The sequence below is a fragment of the Gymnoscopelus braueri genome (genome assembly GCF_963280865.1).
Source record: "Gymnoscopelus braueri genome assembly, contig: SUPER_24_unloc_1, whole genome shotgun sequence".
NCBI lineage: Eukaryota > Metazoa > Chordata > Actinopteri > Myctophiformes > Myctophidae > Gymnoscopelus > Gymnoscopelus braueri.
This window is the reverse complement of record NW_027660989.1, coordinates 387987-415215: the sequence shown is the minus strand read 5'-3', so window position 1 is coordinate 415215 and position 27229 is coordinate 387987. Positions and strand designations below refer to the sequence as shown.

The 27229-nt window shown below is 41.1% G+C and overlaps 3 protein-coding genes across 5 annotated transcripts in view; all 3 read left to right on the top strand.

The window, feature by feature from the left end:
- Nucleotides 1-12741, top strand: part of LOC308080973 (von Willebrand factor D and EGF domain-containing protein-like) — a gene marked incomplete at its 5' end in the record, with an annotated part of 39328 nt that extends 26587 nt beyond the window's left edge. Inside the window, one exon of the mRNA XM_080457380.1 lies at nt 12701-12741. The remainder of the gene's footprint in view (nt 1-12700) is intronic.
- The window catches only part of LOC308080976 (uncharacterized protein), a 1029623-nt gene that overhangs the window by 648397 nt on the left and 353997 nt on the right, over nt 1-27229 (top strand). The window lies entirely within an intron of this gene.
- The window catches only part of LOC308080972 (uncharacterized protein), a gene marked incomplete at its 3' end in the record, with an annotated part of 220493 nt that overhangs the window by 143386 nt on the left and 49878 nt on the right, over nt 1-27229 (top strand). Inside the window, exon 2 of the mRNA XM_080457379.1 lies at nt 26010-26053. The remainder of the gene's footprint in view (nt 1-26009; nt 26054-27229) is intronic.

Here is a 27229-nt window from a genome sequence, read left to right as displayed (position 1 = left end):
TTATTATTATTATTATTATTATTATCATTATTATTATTATTATTTATCTTTTGAAATAATAATTTTAAAAGGAAACTTATAACAATGAAATACTTGTGACCTATAACAATGGGTTCATGACCCAAAAATGGGTCGGGATCAAAAAATGGGTCCCGACCCATTGTTTTGGATACACTGGTGTAGCCTACTGCACTGCTAAAGCAGGAGTCTTCAACGTTTTTCAGGCCAAGGACCCCTTAGCTGAGAGAGAGATGAAGCAGGGACTACAAAGTGTATACAAATGTGTTGCAGATTAGATCTGCTATTTTTGCCTAATGTTCCACTCAGAACAGGGGTGCTACGGTTCAAGTCGTTAATTTAAAAAACATTATCCTATCACACAAAGATTTGGCAGCCTCCCTGTAGTGCCTGGGGACCCCTTGGGGGTCCCGGACCCCTTGGTGAAGACGCCTGGGTTAAAAATAAACCAGCTTCCCTTATTTCCTGGCAACTAAAGTTTCCTCCGGAACAACAGCCTGCTTTTCTCAGAGGCTTTTTCTCAGTGTGTTTAAAAATACCAGACTGCCCTTAGTCTAGGACCTGACTAAGATATGTATGCACTTCATTTAGGAGAGAATATCTCAACTGTTCTTGGCTAATATGACCCCAGGGAACAACTGAGGAACTGTGACTAATTCTCTATCCGGGACGAAATACCCGAAAATGACCACGCCCTTTTTAAAATGACCATAACCGGTGCACTACTTCCAACATGGCTCTATCTGCTAAACCGTTGGAGATTTACTGAGGTGCTCAAAATGTTCAGAATACTTATGTTTAGGGAAACAAGTGTAAAATGTCTAATTTGATATTTGACAGAACATCTAAAAGAAACCGCTAGAAATGTATTACAGTCCAGGGCCATAGGGATATTTTTGCACAAATTCAATCTAAGAGCACCACATTTGTCCCAGATGTAACCCAGGGCATGCTCTAATGATTTAGCAAGGGCGCCCGAGCCAGCGACCTTCAGGGTCATCATAGTGGCCAAATCCAATATGACCTGACAACATTTTTGGCTATAAAGTTTGAACCACATTTTGAGCTATGAATGCAAACTTGGTGTCTAAATCATGTTTTTTGACAATTAGAAACATGTTTGAATGCTTATCTTTATGATTTAATCCATCTAGAGGACACTAATTTGATTATCACAAATATGGCCACTATGTTATGAAACAACCAATCTATCTTACAATGTAATTGTATTGAAACAAGAATGATTTAACAGTAGAACTAATTCCTATGATGATAGGCCTACAGCTACAGCTAATACAGTATGTTCAACAATGCTCAGCATAAAATGTAATACTATATAGTATTACTATTCTATACACCATTGACTAGTATGATATCATACAGTACTATAGTCAAAGGTGTATAGAATTGTTTACAATATGTTTAGATCACATTATGGTCTTGGTGTTACAACAGCAACAGCTTTACTGGCAAGATAGGTCCAGTAAGGTTCACACTAGTCATGGAGTCCCAGTACCAGCCCAATTTGAAATCTGGGATATTTTGTTGGACGGAGGTTGTCTGATTCCAATAGGAGCTGGTGTGCAGCAGTTTTTACATGCTGAATCAGTGCAGCTTGGGTGGGAGGAATGTTCTTGAGGGACTGAGAAAAGCCACTGTCAGGATTCATCTACTCTGATGTGGCCACCACGGCTCTTGCCGTACAATATATGATGATGACCATATACTCCAATCTTTGGACATGGAAAGTCGATCTTTTCAGGCTCCAAAGTAAGGGTGACCAGAGTTTCTTTGAGATACCTGCACTCCTTTTCCCATTGTCAGGGAAGGCTGATGTTGGTCAAATGGTACCAGGTCCCTTGAGAACCTTCCTCCCACCTAAGCTGCACTGATTCAGCATGTCAGAAGGGAACCGTACTGGACCCATCTTGCAGATGCCAGTAAAGCTTGCGCCATCCTCCATTTCTTTGTTTGAAATATGCAAAATGGAGGTCCAGCCACACCCAGTCTAGCCTCGGAAACCCAGGCTTTTTTTTTTGTTACAAAAGAAAAAAAGCCTGGGGGAGCGATGTAGGAACGATGGTCTTGGACCTTGTTATCTCCTAACCAATCAGAGTGCAGAGGGGCGTCGCTCTAAATTTGGTGACGTCAGCGTGCTCCGTGCACAGGCCGAGGGGGGGAGGGGAGGGGAGGCGGGGACATAGATTGGTGAAGCAATAGGAAGCCACGCACAAATCCAGGCGGCTGTGTTTGGGTCCGCCCTTCAAGACCATGGATTGAGCTCGTAGCCTCAGGCTACACCCAGTCATAAAGATAAGCATTCCAACATGATTTAGACACCAAGTTTGCTCATTTATAACTCATCTGGTTCAAAAGCTTTAGCCAAAACCCTTTTCAGGTGGTGGCCATATTGGATTTGGCCACAATGATGACCCAGAGCGTTAATGGCTCAGGTACCCTTGCTAAATCATTAGAGCATGCCCTGGGTTACATCAATCTAGGGCGGCTTCACACTGGATCCGTTTGCATTCGAACCGTTCCCGAGAACGAATGCTGGCCTGCATTCACATTGGCCAAGATCCTTGCGCACCAGAGAACACTTGCATATATACCCCCGATCCTATAGGTGGCGGCATGCACATAGTGGTTCCGGCTGTGGACACAGACGTCATCAACTATGCGACAATGTTTGTGCTGGTCGCGCATAAATATAGGGTTGCGGCTGTGGAGTGAGTCAACGCACTGAGCGCTCAGCGCAGTGAGCGCACAGAAGTCAAGGCACAGACTGCTGTGTTGTTGACGGACAACGGATGTACGCTTATGAGAAACAACACAAATAAAACCTGGTGAAACACTTGTGTGCATTAGCGCAAGATGAGGATACAGGAAACATTCAGTATAAATGTCCAGCTTTTTAACCTTCACAACTACTACTACTTTTGCATTTGAAACTTTACATTTCTCTAAATATTATAAACTTTCACGACAGCTTAAGTACAAAAATATATAATTTATGAAAAGGCAACTATAGTAGCCTATACAGTGAAGTCGGACTGAATGATATATATATATATATATATATATATATATATATATATATATGCGCCCTGTGCTCTTCTTTTTCTCTATGAAGAAAAGTACAAGTACAGTTGACACAAACGCATTCCGCAACGCTGCCTGTCTGTTGTTTAATCTGCGCATCCGCGCATTACGTGCAGATCTCATCCTCTGGACTGCAAAGCCATAGCTGGTCATGTAGGAAGGTGTGCGATAGGATCGCGCTTGCCATAGTCTCCAAAGTAATAATAATAATAAGAGAAAGTTCACTTTTGGTTATTTAAAAAGAGTCTCCTTATTTTATGTATTAATTTATTAGCCCTACATGGGAGAAACGTTAACTTTAGAGCTTTTGGTTATAATTTAAAAAGACTGTAGAGCAGTTTGTGTGCAGACCTTTTTATTTTTTAAGGTTTCGAGGCCTATGAGGCTCGAAGCCTTATTACGTCTCTACACTTTCACTATTATTATTATTATTATTCTTCCGCCGTTTTTGGCAGTTCTGGCCTAACCGCGTGGTCACTTTTTACGAAACTCTGCAATATGGTAGAGGGCTATGCCAAACGGCAAAGGCCTGAAACTCACAACCATTGGCCAAAGGGTGGCGCTGTAGCACTCAATTGAAAATACCAACTTTGAACAGGTACAACTCATGCCCTGTTTGACCCACATCCATGACACTTTGATAAACACATGCGTCTCCTCATGCCTAACAACTTTCACACTCTGACTTTTGACCTCTGACCTTTAGATCTCCCACCATTTCGAATTATATGAAAAGCAGTTAAAATCAAACTCCTCCTGGGATTTTTGAGCAATCTGCACAAAACGTTTTACACATGAACTTTGGACCTATACCGACAGACGTGAGCAAGCAGATTTTCCATAAGTGAAAACGTTAAGCTTTTATGAGCCAATGAGTATTGCAGTTTTATGAAAATTATTCGTCTGCCCCTAACACATACATGCAGACTCACATTTCTTTGAAACTTTGCAATATTGTAGAGGGTCATTCCAAGTATCACTGAAACCAATCTTACTCCAATTGGTCAAAGGGGGGCGCTATAGCAATTTTTTGAAAATGCAAACTTTAAACAGACAAAAGTCATGCCTCGTTTGGCCGACAGCCGTGAAACTTGCTTACACATGTGCCTTGACTCATGAGGAACATATCTATCACTTTGACCAGTAAGCTCCGCCCTTAGATTGTCTGCAATTTTGAGCAGTTTGAAAAACATTTAAACCCAGGATTTCTGAGCAATTTGCGTGAAAGTGTGTCGTGTATGAAGTCCCTTTTCACCAATTCAGGTCTGTTGGTCCAATAGCTTGATCGCTTAATCATATGTTTTGAAACCACAGGGTCGCCTGTTCAAATCCCACCTCATGCAGACTTCATCTCAATTGCATTGCACACGACATGACTGTATCAATGAATAAACTTGCAATTGTTAAATGAAACGCTTATTGAGAGTAGTTATTTTCAATGTATGACGTATTTCATTCCCTCTTTTGTTTTGTTTTGTTGGATTCTCCTTTTTCACTGATTAAGGCTGTGGATTGAATAGCTTGATCAGTTCAGTGTTAGCCTCATGTACCGGAGGTCCCACAGTTCAGTGTTTTTTATGTATGACATACTTTCTTGTGAAAATAGCCGATCTACAATCTCACACCTTTTTAGATAGCAACGCATTGTGAGCTTGTAGTTCGACTATTTTCACTAGTTTCCATTCCGAGGACAGAAAAAAAAAATCTTTATTGGTTAATGTTTTGTGAACCAGTGATCTAGAGTAGTTAGCATCCTGTCTATCCAGTAGCTCAGTCAGTACTGGGGCCATAGCTGAGTGGTTAGTGAGCCCGCCTACGGAGCCAGAGGCCCTGGTTGCCCCAGGTACGATTCCAGGCCAGGCCAGCAAATGTGTCGATGAAATGAAATGTGTCCCTGAGCAAGACTCTTAACCCCTAATTGCTCACAGGCCCTCATTGGAAACAAGGCCGCAAGGACTTTCATGAACGGACCTGTTAAAGGAATTATCCTTATCCTTTACACTGTCTAACCGCAAGTCTGTAGGTCCCTGGTTCAAACCCCAATTTAACCAGTTTGAAAAACATTTTAACCCAGGATTTCTGAGCAATTTGCGTGAAAGTCTGCCAAATCTGTGAGCTCCTTTTCACCAATTCAGGTCTGATGGTCCAATGGCTTAATCATCTGCCTTGAAACCACAGGGTTGCCGGTTCAAATCCCACCTCATGCAGACTTCACCTCAATTGCATTGCACACAACATGACTGTATCAATGAATAAACGTGCAATTGTTAAATGAAACGCTTATTGAGAGTAGTTATTTTCAATGTATGATGTACTTCATTCTCTCTTTTGTTTTGTTTTGTTGGATTCTCCTTTTTCACTGATTAAGACTGTGGATTGAATAGCTTGATCAGTACAGTGTTAGCCTCATGTGCCGAAGGTCCACGGTTCAAACCCCACTCATCAGAGTTTACATTTGAATTGCATTGTACAAAACATGACCCTGATAATTCAGACATGTGCAATTTTTAAACAATAACATGAAATGTATTGGTAAATGTTATGTGAACCAGTGATCTAGAGTAGTTAGCGTCCTGTCTATCCAATAGCTCAGTCAGTACTGCGGCCATAGCTGAGTGGTTAGTGAGCCCGCCTACGGAGCCAGAGGCCCTGGTTGCCCCAGGTACGATTCCAGGCCAGGCCAGCAAATGTGTCGATGAAATGAAATGTGTCCCTGAGCAAGACTCTTAACCCCTAATTGCTCACAGGCCCTCATTGGAAACAAGGCCGCAAGGACTTTCATGAACGGACCTGTTAAAGGAATTATCCTTATCCTTTACACTGTCTAACCGCAAGTCTGTAGGTCCCTGGTTCAAACCCCAATTTAACCAGTCCAAATATAATTTACTGAACAAAAATCATGACTTTGTTAATTAATGCAAGTTCACTTCTTCTCACTCTGTCACTGCCTCTCTCTCACTCTGTCACTGCCTCTCTCTCACTCTGTCACTGTCTGTCTGTCTGTCTGTCTGCCTCTCTCTCACTCTGTCACTTTCTGTCTGTCTGTCTGTCTGTCTGTCTGTCTGTCTGTCTGTCTGTCTGCCTCTCTCTCACTCTGTCACTGTCTGTCTGTCTGTCTGTCTGTCTGTCTGTCTGTCTGTCTGTCTGTCTGTCTGTCTGTCTGTCTGTCTGTCTGTCTGCCTCTCTCTCACTCTGTCACTGTCTGTCTGTCTGTCTGTCTGTCTGTCTGTCTGTCTGTCTGTCTGTCTGCCTGTCTGCCTGTCTGCCTCTCTCTCACTCTGTCACTGTCTGCCTCTCTCTCACTCTGTCACTGTCTGCCTGTCTGCCTCTCTCTCAATCTGTCACTGTCTGCCTGTCTGCCTCTCTCTCACTCTGTCACTGTCTGACTGTCTGTCTGTCTGTCTGCCTGTCTGCCTCTCTCTCACTCTGTCACTGTCTGCCTGTCTGTCTGCCTCTCTCTCACTCTGTCACTGTCTGCCTGCCTGTCTGCCTGTCTGCCTCTCTCTCACTCTGTCACTGTCTGCCTGTCTGCCTCTCTCTCACTCTGTCACTGTCTGCCTGTCTGCCTCTCTCTCAATCTGTCACTGTCTGCCTGTCTGCCTCTCTCTCACTCTGTCACTGTCTGCCTGTCTGTCTGCCTCTCTCTCACTCTGTCACTGTCTGCCTGCCTGTCTGCCTGTCTGCCTCTCTCTCACTCTGTCACTGTCTGCCTGTCTGCCTCTCTCTCACTCTGTCACTGTCTGCCTGTCTGCCTCTCTCTCAATCTGTCACTGTCTGCCTGTCTGCCTCTCTCTCACTCTGTCACTGTCTGTCTGCCTGTCTTCCTGTCTGCCTCTCTCTCACTCTGTCACTGTCTGCCTGTCTGTCTGTCTGCCTCTCTCTCACTCTGTCACTGTCTGTCTGCCTGTCTGCCTCTCTCTCACTCTGTCACTGTCTGCCTGTCTGCCTCTATCTCACTCTGTCACTGTCTGCCTGTCTGCCTCTCTCTCACTCTGTCACTGTCTGCCTGTCTGCCTCTCTCTCACTCTGTCACTGTCTGCCTGTCTGCCTCTCTCTCACTCTGTCACTGTCTGCCTGTCTGCCTCTCTCTCACTCTGTGACTGTCTGTCTGCCTCTCTCTCACTCTGTCACTGTCTGCCTGTCTGCCTCTCTCTCACTCTGTCACTGTCTGTCACAACATCTGAAGTGAACTGAGCTCCTGACCTCTGGTAGTTGAGTATAGCAGCATTCTTTTGTTATTTAGCAAGCTGCTAGTAGTGGTACCCTAAGTGCTTTTCTATTAGTATTATATTATTAGCTTGTGTGGTAGTCTGTAGTTTATAGTTGTATTGTTTGTGTGCTTCAAGCAGTAGGCTATTGGCACTTTGTAGTAGTACAAGTAGTTTCACCCTGTATAGGCCACTTGATTGCCTTGTGAAGTGTGTGGTTTAGCCAGCACAGCTCAAGGGATAAGTAGGCAGGTTGAGAGTATTCTCTTCAGTGTGTAACCAACATCTGAAGTGAACTGAGCTCCTGACCTCTGGTAGTTGAGTATAGCAGCATTCTTTTGTTATTTAGCAAGCTGCTAGTAGTGGTACCCTAAGTGCTTTTCTATTAGTATTATATTATTAGCTTGTGTGGTAGTCTGTAGTTTATAGTTGTATTGTTTGTGTGCTTCAAGCAGTAGGCTATTGGCACTTTGTAGTAGTACAAGTAGTTTCACCCTGTATAGGCCACTTGATTGCCTTGTGAAGTGTGTGGTTTAGCCAGCACAGCTCAAGGGATAAGTAGGCAGGTTGAGAGTATTCTCTTCAGTGTGTAACCAACATCTGAAGTGAACTGAGCTCCTGACCTCTGGTAGTTGAGTATAGCAGCATTCTTTTGTTATTTAGCAAGCTGCTAGTAGTGGTACCCTAAGTGCTTTTCTATTAGTATTATATTATTAGCTTGTGTGGTAGTCTGTAGTTTATAGTTGTATTGTTTGTGTGCTTCAAGCAGTAGGCTATTGGCACTTTGTAGTAGTACAAGTAGTTTCACCCTGTATAGGCCACTTGATTGCCTTGTGAAGTGTGTGGTTTAGCCAGCACAGCTCAAGGGATAAGTAGGCAGGTTGAGAGTATTCTCTTCAGTGTGTAACCAACATCTGAAGTGAACTGAGCTCCTGACCTCTGGTAGTTGAGTATAGCAGCATTCTTTTGTTATTTAGCAAGCTGCTAGTAGTGGTACCCTAAGTGCTTTTCTATTAGTATTATATTATTAGCTTGTGTGGTAGTCTGTAGTTTATAGTTGTATTGTTTGTGTGCTTCAAGCAGTAGGCTATTGGCACTTTGTAGTAGTACAAGTAGTTTCACCCTGTATAGGCCACTTGATTGCCTTGTGAAGTGTGTGGTTTAGCCAGCACAGCTCAAGGGATAAGTAGGCAGGTTGAGAGTATTCTCTTCAGTGTGTAACCAACATCTGAAGTGAACTGAGCTCCTGACCTCTGGTAGTTGAGTATAGCAGCATTCTTTTGTTATTTAGCAAGCTGCTAGTAGTGGTACCCTAAGTGCTTTTCTATTAGTATTATATTATTAGCTTGTGTGGTAGTCTGTAGTTTATAGTTGTATTGTTTGTGTGCTTCAAGCAGTAGGCTATTGGCACTTTGTAGTAGTACAAGTAGTTTCACCCTGTATAGGCCACTTGATTGCCTTGTGAAGTGTGTGGTTTAGCCAGCACAGCTCAAGGGATAAGTAGGCAGGTTGAGAGTATTCTCTTCAGTGTGTAACCAACATCTGAAGTGAACTGAGCTCCTGACCTCTGGTAGTTGAGTATAGCAGCATTCTTTTGTTATTTAGCAAGCTGCTAGTAGTGGTACCCTAAGTGCTTTTCCCTGTCTGTCTGTGTGCCTCTCTCTCACTCTGTCACTCTCTTCCTGTCTGTCTGCCTGTCTGTCTGCCTCTCTCTCACTCTCTCACTGTCTGCCTGTCTGTCTGTCTGGGGAGAGGGAGAGAGGGAGAGAGGGGAGAGGGAGAGAGAGACAGAGGGGGAGAGGGAGAGAGAGACAGAGAGGGAGAGAGGGGGAGAGAGAGAGAGGGGGGAGAGGGAGAGAGGGGAGAGAAGGAGAGAGGGAGAGAGGGGGAGAGAAAGAGAGAGGGAGAGGAGAGAGTCTGCCTGCCTCTTCCTGTCTCTGCCTTATCCCTCGAAACCGCTTATTGCTGCTTGCAGCTATATTATTTATTTATGATTTGTGGGTCCAGCACTGTGTGTAAAAAAGAACTGTGGGGACGTGCATCTCCTGCCTTTGTTCATATTTAAAATAAAAATTATATTTTCCAATGCAAGATCAGTGTGGTTATCTGCTCTATATTGTAATATCAAAAATAGCGGATCAACAAGCTCAATGTGTCGCATTGCGCCGCATTTTCAGCTTGTAGCTTGGCTATTTTTGCTACTTTTGTGTGACACTGTATGACAATAGGGCATTCATTTATGATGAAAAAGCATTAAAAGTTGCAATATGGGATACAGGGTTTCTTCCTAACAGCAAAGATATGTAGTAGAGATGCGCGGATGGCCTCTCATGGTCATCCGAATCCGCATGTACAAATTAATTATCCACCCGTTATCCAACCGCAATAATTATTTTATCCAATTTAAATATCAGCACCAACCGTTTCTCCCGTATGTCAAAATATTATTATTTTCTGGTATTCCCCGTTAGTTTTAGTAGGCTATTAGTTGTGCGATGCGATCACAAAATGCATTGATTTAGCCTATGGAATGTCGGTGCGTCTTTTTTCTTTTTTTCAAACCGGTGCTGCGCTGACAGACTCTGTGCGGCATCCAACATACAGGCATCCAACATACATGCGGCATCCAACATACATGCGGCATCCAACATACAGAGCGCACTGCTCTGCTGTGCTACTGCTTGGTGTGGATATGTTACGGCCATGGTTGAACCCCTGTGGATTGATCTGCGACGTGTTTTTGTTGGCTGTTTTACTGTGTTACAACAGCAACAGCTTTACTGGCAAGATAGGTCCAGTAAGGTTCACACTAGTCATGGAGTCCCAGTACCAGCCCAATTTGAAATCTGGGATATTTTGTTGGACGGAGGTTGTCTGATTCCAATAGGAGCTGGTGTGCAGCAGTTTTTACATGCTGAATCAGTGCAGCTTGGGTGGGAGGAATGTTCTTGAGGGACTGAGAAAAGCCACTGTCAGGATTCATCTACTCTGATGTGGCCACCACGGCTCTTGCCGTACAGTATATGATGATGACCATATACTCCAATCTTTGGACATGGAAAGTCGATCTTTTCAGGCTCCAAAGTAAGGGTGACCAGAGTTTCTTTGAGATACCTGCACTCCTTTTCCCATTGTCAGGGAAGGCTGATGTTGGTCAAATGGTACCAGGTCCCTTGAGAACCTTCCTCCAACCTAAGCTGCACTGATTCAGCATGTCAGAACCTGGGAACCGTACTGGACCCATCTTGCAGATGCCAGTAAAGCTTGCGCCATCCTCCATTTCTTTGTTTGAAATATGCAAAATGGAGGTCCAGCCACACCCAGTCATAAAGATAAGCATTCCAACATGATTTAGACACCAAGTTTGCTCATTTATAACTCATCTGGTTCAAAAGCTTTAGCCAAAACCCTTTTCAGGTGGTGGCCATATTGGATTTGGCCACAATGATGACCCAGAGCGTTAATGGCTCAGGTACCCTTGCTAAATTATTAGAGCATGCCCTGGGTTACATCAATCTAGGGCGGCTTCACACTGGATCCGTTTGCATTCGAACCGTTCCCGAGAACGAATGCTGGCCTGCATTCACATTGGCCAAGATCCTTGCGCACCAGAGAACACTTGCATATATACCCCCGATTCTATAGGTGGCGGCATGCACATAGTGGTTCCGGCTGTGGACACAGACGTCATCAACTATGCGACAATGTTTGTGCTGGTCGTGCATAAATATAGGGTTGCGGCTGTGGAGTGAGTCAACGCACTGAGCGCTCAGCGCAGTGAGCGCACAGAAGTCAAGGCACAGACTGCTGTGTTGTTGACGGACAACGGATGTACGCTTATGAGAAACAACACAAATAAAACCTGGTGAAACACTTGTGTGCATTAGCGCAAGATGAGGATACAGGAAACATTCAGTATAAATGTCCAGCTTTTTAACCTTCACAACTACTACTACTTTTGCATTTGAAACTTTACATTTCTCTAAATATTATAAACTTTCACGACAGCTTAAGTACAAAAATATATAATTTATGAAAAGGCAACTATAGTAGCCTATACAGTGAAGTCGGACTGAATGATATATATATATATATATATATATATATATATATATATATATATATATATATATATATATATATATATATATATATGCGCCCTGTGCTCTTCTTTTTCTCTATGAAGAAAAGTACAAGTACAGTTGACACAAACGCATTCCGCAACGCTGCCTGTCTGTTGTTTAATCTGCGCATCCGCGCATTACGTGCAGATCTCATCCTCTGGACTGCAAAGCCATAGCTGGTCATGTAGGAAGGTGTGCGATAGGATCGCGCTTGCCATAGTCTCCAAAGTAATAATAATAATAAGAGAAAGTTCACTTTTGGTTATTTAAAAAGAGTCTCCTTATTTTATGTATTAATTTATTAGCCCTACATGGGAGAAACGTTAACTTTAGAGCTTTTGGTTATAATTTAAAAAGACTGTAGAGCAGTTTGTGTGCAGACTCACCTTTTTATTTTTATTTATTTATGATTTGTGGGTCCAGCACTGTGTGTAAAAAAGAACTGTGGGGACGTGCATCTCCTGCCTTTGTTCATATTTAAAATAAAAATTATATTTTCCAATGCAAGATCAGTGTGGTTATCTGCTCTATATTGTAATATCAAAAATAGCGGATCAACAAGCTCAATGTGTCGCATTGCGCCGCATTTTCAGCTTGTAGCTTGGCTATTTTTGCTACTTTTGTGTGACACTGTATGACAATAGGGCATTCATTTATGATGAAAAAGCATTAAAAGTTGCAATATGGGATACAGGGTTTCTTCCTAACAGCAAAGATATGTAGTAGAGATGCGCGGATGGCCTCTCATGGTCATCCGAATCCGCATGTACAAATTAATTATCCACCCGTTATCCAACCGCAATAATTATTTTATCCAATTTAAATATCAGCACCAACCGTTTCTCCCGTATGTCAAAATATTATTATTTTCTGGTATTCCCCGTTAGTTTTAGTAGGCTATTAGTTGTGCGATGCGATCACAAAATGCATTGATTTAGCCTATGGAATGTCGGTGCGTCTTTTTTCTTTTTTTCAAACCGGTGCTGCGCTGACAGACTCTGTGCGGCATCCAACATACAGGCATCCAACATACATGCGGCATCCAACATACATGCGGCATCCAACATACAGAGCGCACTGCTCTGCTGTGCTACTGCTTGGTGTGGATATGTTACGGCCATGGTTGAACCCCTGTGGATTGATCTGCGACGTGTTTTTGTTGGCTGTTTTTGTCGAGTTTATATACCGTCACCTATTCCAAATAGCGGGCCACTTCCGTCTAACGGTACGCTTGATTTCACATTGCAGCGTACCGTACCCGAAAACGCATGATCCGGATCCGAGACTGCCTCCGGAGGTGGTATGTATACTTTTTCACCTCCTATTGACTACAAGGACATGACATTTACTGAATCTACTCCCAAAGAGGGTTTGATTTGATCAAATCTTACCAGTAAGAGGTGCAGATTAGCAGGCAGGCAGGCAAGCTCAGTTATTTCTTGTCATGTCATATATATTCAAAGATTTGCAAAAATGTTCACGATTTTTCAAAAATAGCAGATCTACAAGCTCATAGCGCGAGTGCCGCGCTATGAGCTTGTAGATCTGCTATTTTTGAATAGCCAAAGTATAAAAGGTAAAAGTTATTGTGATGCTATATTAACACATTTTGCCGGGAACCCCCCCAAGGACCCCTGGGGGTCCCCGGACCCCACTTTGAGAACCAATGAATTACAGAACAGCAGGCAAGCCACAAATGGGCAAGGCACTAGTAATGGTAACACTGAAGGAGGGGGAAGCTCTGGAGGGAGACATTAGTCTCTCTGCTGTGATGAGATCTACAATAAAATATGACGTTTGATTCCTGACATTGCAGTCCTGCATCTTCCTCCCTGATCTGTTTAACTTACTTAAAGTAACATCAAAAGCTGCCATTAAACCCCCTGGACCGGCAAATAAAATCTGGTTGGGGAAGTGAATAACCACCCCTCACCCCTCTCTCAGCACCGCAAGTGCCCTTGAGCAAAGCAATGAACCGCCAACTACTCCAGTGGAGCTGCTCAGTGACCAACAGTATAGAGCTGTGGTTGTACTGCTCAGCTCCCAGGTGTGATAAGTGTGTTCATCTTAACATAACTGGTGTTATGTTAAGATGTACAGTACAGGAAAACAGTATTACTAGTAATAGTGACAAAGACAAAACAATTCAGAGGTCTTTATTCCACTCAGGTGGAGGAGGAATCCTAAAGGTCAGAGTTCACATGCTTGTAACTTGAAAAATCACGGGACCTGAAACCCAGCAAACGCTATAAAAAGCTGGGTGGTCGCTTTCCCTCAACAACGAGCTATACAGGCCCAAACCTACCCCAGTAGAGCACACTTCCACTCTAACACAGGAGGAGCCGGGGATCAAACCGGGAACCTTTCTGACTCCCAAGGGGCCACTCTACCTCCTGAGCCACATGCCGCCCCAAGATGTGTTGTATGATGAATAGTGAACATGGCCGATCTACATGCTCTTAACGCGTCACATTTCAGAAAATCTTTGACATTTTTTTAAATGTGTGCCAAGAATATATGTCAGGTTCAGGTAGAGCGCAGTTCAGACACTTCCCATTACAACCAACATGGACATAGACTCACATCCCACCAGAACCTCTCAGCTTTCCTACTGTCTGTATCAATGCATGAAAACATGCCAAGATGAGTCGACTGATCGCTGTGTTTTTAGGAAAAGAAAGAAAGAAGAAAACAAAAACTTGATCTTACCAACAACGTTGGCCATGAGTTCTTCTATGTTGTTCTCAGCCCAGGCCCACGGCCGAGAGCCCTGAACATGACCATGAACACCCCTGGAAATTATATGACAACAATACGAGCATGAACACCCCTGGAAATAATATTATGACAACAATATGACCATGAACACCCCTGGAAATAATATGACAACAATATGATTGTCAATATTGTGATATATAACATCCAATGTGACGATAATATTATTTGTCTACAAGCTCACAGCATGTGACGTGTTGTGAGCTTGTAGATATAATATTTGTGTATTATCCTATCCCTATCAGCACCCTAGCCCTATCAGCACCCTAATATGATATAAATATTAGAATATAATAATTATATACATACGTTTTACCCCATTTCTCCAGCTCTTCGTCCAGGTATCTCTTGGCCTTTTTGGGCTGAAGTCCCAGCGCGTTTACCACAAAATAGATGCATTCTTTAGTGCCGTCGACAAGTGAGAGATCTGCTGTACAGACAAGAGACAGTACAGGGGTTTGTAAACTATGTTTTAAGGAATGGCAACTTATACAGCATTTATCCAACAGGTTCTTTGTGAACATGTATTTACGTATAGGTCCCTAAATATATTTTCACATTCACAACTGGTGTATTGAGAATTCCTTTACTGTCTACGTACTGTAGGTATAGAGATAGCAGTCAAACTCTGATCTCAACAGACATTATTGTACATTCTCTAGATGTAATTACTTGTATGTGTAGATAATGGTGAAGTTTAGCTATCTTCCTACATGCCTCTAGTTTATATTTTTTGCATAAGCTAATAACAATGCCTATAGCCTGCTATATGGTATTGTGCATAATGACAATTGTGTAAACAAACCTACTCCCATGCAAAACCCTGATTTCTGTATAGTTTATCATTTATTATGAATTTAACTATATTTCTGGAAACCAATGGTCACAACCAAACTTTTCAATTAGAGCCTATTTGTTGAGACACACATCTGGGTTTTTGACCAATAAGCCTCTTTGTTTGACCCGACGCCGGGACAGCTGACGCTTCTCCGGGTCAAACGAAGTTGATTCCCTTCCTCTATTCGCTCATACTGCAGTGGACCCTTACAGGTCTGAGAGTGTACCAAATTGAACCAAATGGACCCTCACGGGTCCATTGGTTCCATTTGTACACTTTCAGAGTTAAGGAGGTCCTTGAAATTAAAAGGTTTGAGAACCACTGACCTACTGTAGCCTATAGTATGATTAATGTGTAATGTTAACTCACACGGAGGCAGGTCTGTGACTTTAGGCAGCAGGAATTCTTCCCTCAGGTGTCTCAGCTCGTCGTGTTGGTCCAGATAGTGGGCCACCTCCACCGAGGTGGTCCTGCAGCCCAGCCGGGACGCCACCAGCTCCAATGTCTCTCTGGGAGACCCCAGCAGAACCCAGCACAGAACTCATCTGGACCTTGAACTGAACTGGCACACAGCAATGAGTTATAATGTCCTACTATTTGGAAAGAAAGCCTCAATTCCGTTCTGAAATATAGACTAAGCAAGTGGTAATATTATGTTTTAAAATGGTACAAACTTAAGGTATAATGTAATTTTGTCAATGAACGGACTGAACCAATTGCCTTACGGGGAGGTAATGCCCTTTAACCCTGAGTGATCTATGTAAATATTATTTAGCTAATCATCAGAGAGAGAGGGAGACACACACACACACACACACACACACACACACATGCGTGCACACACCACTCACACGTGTGACTCCTTAGTGTTAATTGGGTCATTATGTAATGATAGATGTAATTAACTTAATGTCATGTATTTGACGTTTTGGGGTCTTATGTTGGGGTTCACAAACCTTTCCATGCTAAGGAACAGCAATATATAACAAAGAAAAAAAGAAAAAAGAAAGGCAAACATAGATTGCAGGTCGTTATTTTAGCTTTTTTTTAAGATTTTGGAAAAATGAAATGGTCCCCTGTCGCCCCTGGTGACTACCCAGCCTCACTTTGTAAACCAGTGTTTTAGGATATTTTGTAAATTGTCCCCATGGGGGAAACCTCATAATGTCCAAATGTTACTTTTCAGCATTCAAATTCGAAAATAGCAAAAGTAACAGATCTACAAGCTCAAAACGTGTCGCTTCGTGCCGCGTTTAGAGCTTGTAGATCTGCTACTTTTGCTACTTTTGTGTAACACTGTAGTATGATGAAAAAACACAAAAGGTTAAAGTATGGAGATTAGAGGTTTCAAAATGAAATGTGTCATTTAGTCAAACATGACTCAGTTTAGGGACAGTGTGAACTGTTTAGTAAAAGACACTTCTGTGTGGAGTAATGTGTTCAAACAATACAGGAAAAAAATGGTCTAATAAAAAGCAGATTGAAACTCACAGTGGAGAACTGAGACTTTTTATATTCGCTTTTTCTAATAGTTATTGTGTTTTCTATTGTGTTTCCTCTTGGCTTTCCAACTTGTTCCTGATCACATATTTATTATAGTGGTATTGTGTAAGTTAATGTATAATTAATTAAACAGTTTGTGCAAAGTGCTACATACATGTGTATTTATGATTATTATAATCCCTGCTAGTGGTGAAGCTCTGAGAATGTCTGTCTGTCTGTCTGTCTGTCTGCCTGCCTGTCTGTCTGTCTACTAACACTAAACCAGATGTGTGTAAAACTACTGGTAGGATTATCATGTAAGTTGTTATGATTCTTCATGCTCCCTGAAGGATGAACCTACATATTTTGATGACCCAATGACCTTTCCTCTAGCACCACCCTTGGGCCAAACGTTCCACTTGCACACAAGATATCTCTGTAACACTTTCTATGAAGCCTGTGTCTATAATGCAGGGGTCTTCAACAGGAGGTCCGGGACCCTTAGTGGGTCCTCAGAGTTGGGGGGCCACCAAATCTTTGTGTGATACGATCATTATTTTTACATTAACCACTTGAACCCTAGTACCCTTTCCCTATTCTGTGGAGAACTTTAGCCAAAATGTAGTCGATCTACAAGCTCACAACACCTCGCAGCGCGAGGCGTTGTGAGCTTGTAGATCGACTACTTTTCGGCAAAGAGGTTTGGTGTAGAGGGAAAAAAAGAGCAGACCAAGTACAGAGTGTAAGGTCAAGTTTACTAAGTATTGAGGGTTCTAAATGTCTGAAAATACACATTAACATGAATCCAACATACTCTGATGATAGTGCTGTCAAACCAGTCTATGAAGCTATCTAGGAAATCTATGCAAAAGCCTAATCTGCAACACAATGTTGTATAATATGTGGTGGGGGTCTCTGCTTCATCTCTGTCTCAGTTAAGGGGTCCTTTGGGCTGAAGAACTCTGAAGACCCCTGATATAATGCATTATAAACGTGTAATACATTAGGCCACAGTGTTTTCTTTTGCAAGGAGCTAACGGGGGTGAACACTTTTATGACTTGAGAACTACTTTTAAAACTACCAGCTTCAACAAGATCTACCAACCAAAAGATCATTACACCACTGCTGAAAGTACCGAGGAGGCTGTTAAATCTCCACATTTACTTTCTTTGGAATAGTAACGCTGGTGTTATATATAATGCAAACACACTTGGAATGGGGCATGACAAAATAAATACTAATTTAAAAAAAAGTCTTTATCACATTCTTTTCTTCTTAGAAAATAGCTATTTTTGCTACTTTTGTGAGACACTGTTGAACTATGCACTATGCAAAGCATTAATTCACAATAAAATATAAAGACTTTAAATAGGGAGATAAGAGGTTTCTGCCCGACAGCCATGATATACATGAGGTGCATGGTTAGAAGATGATTGATGCTTCACAACAGACACTCAACAATGCAAGTTGTCATTGACATCAAACATGATTGAGGCCTACTGGTCTACAGTACTACAGCACACTCTACTGGTGGTCTACAGTACTACAGCAGGCTGCCATCAGTATCAGCTAGTTGTTTTTCTTTCTCATAAGCTCTTGTTTACATCTCTCTCTGAACGTCATGGAGTCACTCAGTCATCCTTGTCTCACCCATAGGTGTCCTTAGCTATGTTTCACCTGTTTCAATTGAAACAAGCCCTGCCCTCAGGGCCTCTGGTCTCACCTGCAGTCAGTGGTTACTCTATGAATTGAGTACAAGGTTTTTTGAGGTTTTGTGGGGTTTAAAAAAAAAGAAAAAGGTTTACTTAAGTTAAAGTAGCAATACCACAATGTAGAAATACTTAATTAGGTATTGTTAACAAAATATACTTATAGTACCAATCATTATTGTGAGCTTGCATATCAGCATTTTTTAAATAGCAAAAGTATAAAATAGGGCTTGGTTGGTTTATTCAATGATTGGCTTATTGAAATGACTAATGTTTAGCTTAGTTTTAGTCATTGTAAATCTTCTCTAGGAATGCCTGGAATTATAGGAGCTGAAACTAAACGTTTGCTTTGAACGAGTATCTTTCTCTTCATGGACGGTGGCTGAGGCATTGCTGCGTGCAGATAGAATACTGGCAGCAGCGGCTACTGAAGCCAAAATGCTGTGTTGCTTACTGTGTTGTTGTTCTTTGTACCATATATAGACATAGGAATGTAGGTCTGTATAACCTTCTTTTCCCTGGTGTGAGGTGATCTGCTGAGAGTGATGTGTGGCAGGTGTGTGAGCTGAGGGAGTGGTAGAGGAGTGAGTGAGTGAATGAATGAGTGAATGATTGAGAAACTAGGCGGTGACCAGGATGTGATTGGTCCCAGGCTGGTGTGGGAGGAGGATAAAAGGTCAGCTCTTCTCAGCACCAGGTGTCCCTCCTCTTCACTCCCAGGACTGCCACCAACCAACACCACACATTATATGTTCGCTGTATTACATCCCTGAACGTATGATATGATTGAAACAGCCGGGTTTTGGTAAGGGTGGGGGGGGTCATTCTTTTGGGTTCTCTTTATGCTTGTGTTTGGAGGAGTAGGAGTTAGGCTAATGATTGTATTTTGGTTTGTTACGTTGGGTAGTTTTAGTTAGGGTTGTATTGTTTAGTTATTATTTTATATTTCATAACAATTAACCCACCCTGAAGAAATACAATAAAAAACCCATTGTATGGCTGAAGCCTTACTTGCTGGTGGTTCCTTGGGAGGTTTCTAAAGGGGTTCCCACGTCATCATGTTGCACCTCAGTTCCCCTAGACTGGGGCCGTAACGGTATGCGAGGAGTGAGGATGCATTTGCACACTCACTATTATGCAAAGTAGCCATTTGAGTACTTGGCTCATGAATCGAGGGGGGGGGGGGGGGGGGGCGCGTTCTAGCGTGCACGCGCATGGACAGCTGTACTGTACCTGTGCGTGAAAAAGAATACTGCGTGGTGTCGCGTGAAGGGACCAGTGCATCCCTGGTTATAGCTATAATGTCCAAATAGAAAATATATCTATCCCCACCTTATAGGATACTTTTATCCACATTGAGAGTGAAGTATTCAAATCAGCTGATTGCTGCTTAAAGGACGACTTCACCCATTTTCAACCTATCTTCATATAATTGGTCCTCACTAATGCTCATGATAAAATGGTAAAAAAAAAGTCTACTGTCTGTGTCTCACACGAGGGCTGTGGACCGTTCAGAATCCCGTCTACCAGTGACATCATCGATGGGGAATCCAAGCTAATAGAAACTGCTGGCTTTCTATTCCTGGAAAGTTGCAATGCAATAATAGAAGCCATTGTTCTCGCGTTAATAAAAAAAAAGGTAACATTTTATCATGAGTTTATTAGTGAGGACCAATTATATGAAGATAGATTGAAAATGGGTGAAGTCGTCCTTTAAGCAGCAGAGCGACTCCTGTTGCTGTGCACAAACTGCTGTCAGTGCAATCTAAGCTTGCACATTCCAAGAGCGCTTTGAAGGAGCCATGCTTCGTCTTGTGGTTCTGTATAACATTATATTCCTTGCAAGCGGGCAGCCAATACTTTATTGCAGGACAACACAAGTTGGCGCACAGGTAAGATGAATGCATAATTTGCTGTCCACTCCTCTTTAAATGTTCTGTTTTCACTGTCAACTTTCCTCTGTAGGTTTTTGGATAGTGTCATTTTGCAGATGAAATGTTAACGAACTCTGCAAAGACTGCACACATTAAGCACCTCCCCAGCTGCAAGCAATCAGTCAGGTTGCCTTGCCTTTAGTTATGGAAGCCAGAACTGCGTGCCCACCCATCTGACCACTTAACCCATTCAAGCCAGGGACGCATCTGTGTCATTTGAGATTTCTTTGGAATCGTGAAAATGTGTGCAAATATTTGAATATATATATATTTAAAGGGAACATTTTTTGACTCAAATCTTTGCTTTTGGGGGTCCTATTACAAAATATTTTTGAGATGGGGGTCCGTGGCCAAATAGCCTACATATAAGCCCTTGACTTGAAAAAGTTTGAGAACCACTGAAGCCACTTGTAGAACCCCAGGCCAGAAGCAAAGATTTGAGTTAAAAATATTCGCTTAAAAATATATATATTCAAAAGATTTGCACAAACTTTAATGATTTTTTTAAAAATTGCAGATATATAAGCTTGTAGCGCGGCACCGAGTGCTAAGTGTTTTGAGCTTGTATATCTGCTATTTTTGAATAGCCAAATAAATCTAAAATGACAGATGCGTTCCCGGATTGAATGAGCTGCCGTGTTAAGTGGTCAGACGTAGGCCGTGTGCATCTTCAGAGCATGTTATGATCATTTAATCCATTGTGTTCCGGCTTGGATCAATGGAACTAATGTAGTAAACTTTTAAGTTAGTCTATCAGTATCATAATGAAAACTCACTTTTCAAGGTTTTAAAGAAAAAAATACCATGATATATTTTTTTACATCATTTATTTTGAATATTAAGTGTTAAATTATCATTAAAATGTGATTAGTCTCGCCATCCAGACTGTTTCCTCCCACACTTTTCAAATGCTTCTTCATGCAGTCTGGAGCAACGGAAGCTCTGAAAATGATCCGGGATACAGCAGATGACACCACCTCCCCGCTTCTATTTCATCTTTACAGTCGTGCACATTTCTCCTAATATAAATCAAAATGATAGAAGCCTATATAGCTTGCTGCTTCGTAGAAATGGAAATATTTTAAAATATAATTTGCGTGAACGAAAATGACGATATCTTGGCTTTGGGGATGTGTAGTTCCAGACTCTATAAAGCATTCAGAGATTGTGGAATAGTTGTCTGGCTACGTGAGACTACTGACTGATCAACACAATGATTGATCACATATTATGAACATTGAACCAATACACTCAGTAAGTCACATTTTAATACAAACATCATTTTACCACCATATGTCTCCCTACTGACTGTTTATTCTATTCTCTGAGAATAGATTTTTTTTCTATTCCTACTGATTCATGTACAGTGACTGAAAGGCAGAGACTGTAATATAACTCAGATTAGCAACAGTGTGTTTTTATATTCCTGTCATTATTAACCGCAGACCATGCAGCCTTCATTTTATTGCACAAGAATGTTAACATAGTCCTAAGCTATAGGTGTCAACGTAATTATTTTGTCAACTAGAAAATAAGAACCCTTTAGACGTTTGGCCTCTACCTGAATGGACTACCTCTGAAACTGGTTATTTTAACCCTTTAAGACCAGGAACGCATCTGTGTGTCATTTTTAGATTTGAGCTGTAACCATTATCTTATACTTTGGGCTATGCAAAAATAGCAGATATACAAGCTCATAGCGCGGCACCGAGTGCCGCGCTACGAGCTTGTAGATCTGCAATTTTTGGGGGAAATTGTGAAAATGTGTGCAAATCTTTGAATATCTATTTTTTAAAGCTAACATTTGTAACTGTCAAATGTCTCAACAAATGTCTTGATTTTTCTATATCAGTGGTTCTCAAACTGTTTCACGTCAAGGACCTCCCAAAATGTGAATATGAATTTGGCCACGGACCCCCATCTCAAAATATGTTGTTCCAGGGACCCCCACTAGAAGCAAAGATTTGAGTTTTAAAAAAATCGCTTTAAAAAATATATATATTCAAAGATTTGCACAAATTGTCCATGATTTTTCTAAAATAGCAGATCTACAAGCTCGTAGCGTGGCACAGAGTGCCACGCTATGAGCTTGTAGATCTGCTATTTTTGAATAGCCACATAAATCTAAAAATGACATGCGTTCCCTCTCTTAAAGGGTTAAATATTCAATGACTCTCAAATAAAACTTTTTTTTAGATTATATTAAATTATTTTATTGCTTCTACTACTGGACCTAATGTTATACTTTTATCAGAATTGTGGTTAAAACATGGAGATGGTGGCAACATGTCAGAAATGATGCCCTTCCTGTTTATGTTTTAGTCAGTCCAGTTTAAGAGGTTGTGGTTTTTTTTTTTTAACAGTGGTGGAAAGTAACATTTACTACAGTGCTGTACTTATGTACTTTATTTTTTTTCCAAGCACATGACTTCCACCCCGCTACATTTTAATATTATACTTTTGACTCCAATACTTTACTAGAAAGGGACTCTTGGGACCCAAACTTACTAAATATACATGAAAAACGTGAGCCCTATTTCAAATATAGTGAGCCAATCTACAAGCTCACAAGGTGTCAGAGTGTGACACGTTGTGAGATTGTAGATCTGCTATTACACTTTTCTTAAATAATTTTCAATACCGCAATGCATTTATATCAAAAAAGAGAATGTCCTTCATAATTTGTACTTTTGAATACTTTGAGTATTTGCTTGAACTGTGTATACTTTGTCCACCACTGTTTTTTAATAAGCATTTTAAATGCTTAGTCATTACTATGAGTGACATTGTGTTTAGAGCTATTTCTTCACAACAAAATCACTTAATTGTACAGAACGCTGTGGTTAGGCTTTTTAAACTAAAGCCAGTAGAAGAGAACATGAAGGGAGGGAGGGGGTGTCTGTGTTTGGTGGTGTGTTAGCTTTATTGAGATAGTTTTTAATCCCTATTTTTAATTCTCATTATATTAGAAATGTGAATTCCGTGACCGGGTGGTTTATCAGGCTAGCATAATGTGTCTTCCATCATGTTCACAACACTTTATAATTCAAACTTTATTCCACAACTGATATATTTGATAATGTTGTAGATGTAGTGTTGAATCGCGACACCTTGTGAGCTTGTAGATCAGCTATGTCTGCTATTTTTGGATTTAAAAAATATATAATGATGTTTCAATATGGAAACGGTTATGATGATTATGCCAAATAATTGTGATTAGGTGATGATCTAATAATTGTGACAAGCCTAGGTGGGAGATGTCTTTCTGAGAAAGTACAGAGTACAGGAACACAGGGAATTGTCCTGGGAATCAGAAACTAGATCCTCTTTAAAGAGTATTAAGTGTCACGATGGTGGACTACCAGCTTATGGATTCTGATTATGAAACTCATAACATGATTTCTCTCTCTCTCCCTCTCCCTCGCTCTCTCTCTCTCTCTCTCTCTCTCTCTCTCTCTCTCTCTCTCTCTCTCTCTCTCTCTCGTCTCTCTCTCTCTCTCCTCTCATCTCTCTCTCTCTCTCTCTCTCTCTCTCTCTCTCTCCCTTTGAGAACCACTGCTTTAGGAAAACAAAGGTAAGATACAGCAGCAATAGCAAGTTTTACTGATCTGTTCACTGCTTTGATTTTGATGTAAAATAGTCATTTTTTTCTGGGTCTGAACTCAGTTATGACAGTGAGTTCACATGACTGTCAGTGTGTTTGAATATGTCTGAGGAGACAATAAACTAAGTGAACGTGAACCTTTACTCACAACAAACTGTTTGTCAGAGTTATCACACAATAAATCAAACAATCATAAAAGTTTACACCTAGAACTACTTAGAATACACTCCTACGCGCTCGCGTCTCTCTCTCTCTCTCTCTCTCTCGTCTGTCTCTCGTCTCTCTCTCTCTCTCTCTCTCTCTGTTCAGTTCTTACACGCATCAGAAGGTTGACTGAGTCTTTGTTAAAGTATAGAGAACCAATCCTTCACCTTGTTGTCAGATTATATTCAACATGGAGAGGTATTGCTACTTAACTATTTACTTGACAATCTACTACAGTCTATTATTACAATTACTACTATTAACAATGTTGTCATTCAACAGACGCTGTTATCCAGAGTGATCTATAAAGTACAAGATCCCAGTAAGCAGCATGGATCCTAGTCAACCAACAACTGGGTAAGTGGACCATGAAATAAAGTGATAATAAAATAAGTATGTGCTACAAAGTAATTAGTCTACAGTTATAAAACTAAAGTATATTTGAAGCTACTGTTCGCTGATGTACCTGTAATCAGTGCAGCATCTTAAATGAGCCTGTTGTCTCTGTTTCAGCCTTTCATGCTGAGTGTCAAGCAGGGAGACTTGGGATTTGAACTCAAATCCCCCAATCTCAGGGGAGACACTCTAACCACAAGGCCACTGAGCTGGTCTTGATCACTGACAGCTTTATTTTCCCCTGTAAATACCGGTCCATATATATCGGTCAGATGTGAATTAGTAAACGGTGGAAACTTCTCATTATAATAGTATTTGGGGTTATTCCAGAGAAGAGATCTTACAAGCGTCGGAAAAGCAGAAAAGCATAATTACAGATATATTCTTCTGAAGTTTTGAACAGAGATACAGAGTTTTATACACAGAACGTGGGGTGACGGCCTTTCGTCATCACGTCAGCCGTCAGTTGTGGACATCTTGCTTCATTTCCTGGGCAACCAGGGTTGTGGTGACATTTATGCACAATGTTTATAACAACAAATCCGTGAGGCAACGAGGTTAACCTGCTATCTAATATTGTTCACATACCAAAACGAGCCCATCAGACATAAACAAAGTTACATATCCCAGGATCTGACATACATTTTGACCTGATGGTCAAGATTCAATTTATCCCTGAGCAAGCAGGCAGGCTCCATTAGCTCAATGGTAAACATTTCAGCACGTGCGCAGGAAACCGCGTTCAAATCCGGGGTAGAAGAGGAGAGTTACATAGTGCTGCTTTAATGTGGTCAATATGCATAATAAAATGTATGCATGTGATTTGTTTTTTGAATTTGCTGTGAATCCCAGAGTCATATCTTGAGTGTTCACGGCAGTAACGTCCTTCCAATTTGATAAGAGCTGCATAGAAACTCCATCTCATGAGTATAGGGTGATGAGCTGTTTTATGTGGGACTGGGGAGAGGGAGAGAGAAAGGAGTGAGGGGGCGGATAGAGAGAGGGGATAGAGAGAGACAGGAGGATTGGAACTGGAGAGAGAGACAGGTTTAGAGGGGACCTAGAAGGAGAGAAAGATAGTATGTGGGAGAGGGGTAATGCCTAGAAAGTGCTCCGATCTTGGAGGTGCAGAAATGTTTACTTTGGAGGTGCAAGAACTGCCAACAAGTTCTTTGGCAAGGCAATGTAGGCTATTCACACGTGTGCCATGGAGGGCCCCGAAGGGAGGTTTCCTACTTTTATATCATTGCTGTCCTGTCACTGTGTGTTTGTGAAGACAATTGCTGTGGGGTAAGGTTTGTTGGCCTTCGGGGCTCCCCTCAGTGGGGGCCTGCCAAAATGGCAATAAGCACCTCTGATGCTTATTCAGATTTTCAGTTCTCCTTATTTGCTGTTACAAATAAACTTGTAGCAAGACATTTTCCTTCCATTAATTAATTCATTTCCTTATAAGTTTGAGAACCACTGCTATATCTAATGTGCATATGAGAATAATAAGCTCACATATTATTCAGACCTGAAACATAACATAGACCACATCCTGTTGCAGATGACAGTCACATGATTTATTGGTAGAGTGAAAAAAAATCTGCCGTTTCTTTCTGTCAGATAGAGAACCAAACCTTCAGCTTGGTGGCAGATTATCATCAAATGGAGAGGTACTGTAACTAAACATTTACATGACAATCTACAGTCTATTATTCTACCATTCTAAGCCACACCTATTCATGTTTTCTGTTAGCTGGTGTATCTATAATTAATGCAGCTTCTTAAATTAGCCTGTTGATTAATTGATTGATTGATTGAATAATGTATTAGTCCAGAAATGTAAACAGCACCTGGTACAGTAAGACATTAAAGCTAAAAGGATACACAAACAAGTCCTGGGGACTTGTTTCCATTGGGGTCCTATTTACATCTAGATTGAAAACATGATTACATTCTTTGCAGCGTTACACGGTAATTTAAGTTAAATTCAGAATTCCTCAAAAAAAAAACTCCTCTACCACCGGAAGTCGTCCGCCATTTGGTGATGTGTAAGATAGGGTATGGGCTAGGTTAGCCAACCCCACATATAGAGGTACATTTTATGAATAGGCAAAGTGGAGAAGTACCAGTGCAATAAGGGTACATGATGGTAAATGATAAATGGTGTGTGTGTACCACAGAATAATGTGTTAATGTTGACACAATATCAATTTAAATCTACAATTGGGCTACTTTTCGTTGAGATTACAAACTACAAACTTCAATATGAATATAAATATCAAACTCAACAGTCTTGTCTTTGAAAATTACACAGAAACCATTTCATATAATATAGCAAAATTAAACCAAATTGTGTATATACCACAGATGTGTTAATCTTAACTTCAATATCATAAATATAAAGTTCAACAAATTCAACATTCAACAAAACAATCTAGGAAAACTAACACTGATGTAAATTAACCTTAGTTCTTGTTAGACACGCATTCATGGCAGGTTATATGGGCTTTTGACAGCAGTTACAGTTACTCTATAAGTTCGGCTATTTTTGGTACTTTGAATGACATTGTAATATGATGAAAACATAAAGGTTAAAACAAAATGACATGGTTTCTGCCCGATATAGAATCCATGATGTAGAAGGTCTTACTGTAGTGACCTATCACCTGTCAACTGGATATTAGTGGTCACATACAAATAAGATAATTATTGTACTATAAGTTGAAATTGAAATGTCATTATAAATGCATTAATGATGTATTATGACATGCATTGCTGAAGTCATATATCAGTCACTGAGCAGCATTTTGTACTAGTTGAGAAAAGTTAGCTATGGATCACAAACC